The 1,973-nt window shown below is 45.0% G+C and overlaps 3 non-coding genes across 3 annotated transcripts; all 3 read left to right on the top strand.

The window, feature by feature from the left end:
* TGME49_457450 lies at positions 1 to 731 on the top strand (the record flags this gene model as incomplete). The annotated part of the gene is made up of 1 exon (XR_001974089.1): positions 1 to 731. It is a non-coding gene; the product is annotated as a 28S ribosomal RNA (ribosomal RNA).
* A 338-nt stretch (positions 732 to 1,069) lies between these two features.
* On the top strand, positions 1,070 to 1,227 carry TGME49_457460. Its single transcript, XR_001974090.1, has one exon. It is a non-coding gene; the product is annotated as a 5.8S ribosomal RNA (ribosomal RNA).
* A 425-nt stretch (positions 1,228 to 1,652) lies between these two features.
* TGME49_457470 lies at positions 1,653 to 1,973 on the top strand (the record flags this gene model as incomplete). Its single annotated transcript, XR_001974091.1, has 1 exon — positions 1,653 to 1,973. It is a non-coding gene; the product is annotated as an 18S ribosomal RNA (ribosomal RNA).

Raw genomic sequence — 1,973 nt, forward strand, 5'->3', positions numbered from 1 at the left:
TTCAAGACGGGTCGGTTGGAACCGATTAAGCCAGCATCACAGAAACCGAGTACTCGAAAGTGGAGCTCGGAAACAGGAACACTCCTCAGCCACAAGGAAAAGGAAAGAACAAAGATATAACGGTCCACAAGGAACCTACCTTCTTTGAACGAAATCAATTCCGAGTAGCTGATGCTGACCTCTCCAAAAAGATGAACCGGAAATACATCAAGAAACCAAAGCCTAAACCTGGTGAGAGAGAGAAGGCAAAGGGATAGATGGCAAACCGGCGGCACTTCTTGGAATCAAAAAGGTCCCAATCGCTTCCTTTTCAGCAATTTCAGGCACTTTTAACTCTCTTTCCAAAGAACTTTTCATCTTTCCCTCACGGTACTTGTTTGCTATCGGTCTCGCGCCAGTACTTAGCTTTATGTGAAACCTACCACACATTTTGCGCTCAAATCCCGATGAACGCGACTCTATAAAAGCGTACCGTACGTGGAACAAAAAACGCAGGGGAAGGACGGGATTCTCACCCTCTATGATGTTCTTTCCCAAGAAACTTAACCCTGCGCTTCCACTGGTAACGCCTCTCGAGGCTACAAGTCAACAGCTCGGAAAGAGCAGTTGATTTCCACTTTGAGCTGATCCCGGTTCACTCGCCGTTACTAAGGGAATCATAGTTATTTTCTTCTCCTCCGCTTAATAATATGCTTAAGTTCAGCGGGTAACCTCGCCTGATTTCAGGTCTGATAAATAAATCGGACAAACGCCCGAGACAAAACAACAGCGACGAAACCTCGCAGAGCAACAATGGAACCGAAATTCCATTGCGGTATTGAAGTCGATCGACAGCATCAATGAAACTTTGTCTTCAATGAAGAAGCCACCGTATCTCAATGATGTCATCGATACAACTCAACAATACACTTGAGCCTCTAAAAGAAGAGGCACGAGTAGTTTCTCCGCTGTGTTCATTATTCAGGGTGACATTGAGTATTCAACACTCATGACACCCAATCATACTGCTCCTAGGGGGCTTCAGCCAAACTGAAGCAACGACCCTAAAAAAGCAGAAAATTGTGATTTCAAAGACACTGAAACAGACGTACCAAGGAGAATATCCCCAAGGTGCCATTTGCGTTCAGAAATCTGATGATTCACTGAATTCTGCAATTCACATTGCGTTTCGCAGTTCGCTGCGTCCTTCATCGTTGCGCGAGCCAAGACATCCATTGCTGAAAATTTAAAATAACATTATAGTTTAGGAAGCAATCTGAAAGCACATCGAGAGAGATGCAGAAAGATACAATCTTTCACTCTCTCTCAAATGTTCCTCAGATTTGTTGTTTGAAATAACGGTAGTGGGAAAAAAGAATGCACACTGAAGAAACTCCTGGAAATCAGTATCCCAACAGAGACACGAATTTCCAGAAATTGAGCCCCTTCGCTGTGCACCCCCGGATACCTGCACTGGCTTCCAATATTGGAAGCAGCGCAGGATATCCAACATGAAGAAGGCAATAATACCTTTCGATACTATCACGCTTCTTGAATGCAAATCTCTCCAATGGAGAGAGATGCAAACTCATGTTTTGCTTGGGATTCAAAGGTTGATGGTTAATAAAGAATAAGGACGTGTGAATGATCCTTCCGCAGGTTCACCTACGGAAACCTTGTTACGACTTCTCCTTCCTCTAAGTGTTAAGGTTCACAAAACTTCCCATTTCGGGCACGAACGCGCCACAAAACGGTCCGAATAATTCACCGGAACACTCAATCGGTAGGAGCGACGGGCGGTGTGTACAAAGGGCAGGGACGTAATCGGCGCAAGCTGCTGACTTGCGCCTACTAGGCATTCCTCGTTGAAGATTAATAATTGCAATAATCTATCCCCATCACGATGCATACTCACAAGATTACCTAGACCTATCGGCCAAGGTTATAAACTCGTTGGATGCATCAGTGTAGCGCGCGTGCAGCCCAGAACATCT

This window comes from Toxoplasma gondii, assembly GCF_000006565.2.
Source record: "Toxoplasma gondii ME49 unplaced genomic scaffold asmbl.114, whole genome shotgun sequence".
NCBI classification, from domain to species: Eukaryota; Apicomplexa; class Conoidasida; order Eucoccidiorida; family Sarcocystidae; genus Toxoplasma; species Toxoplasma gondii.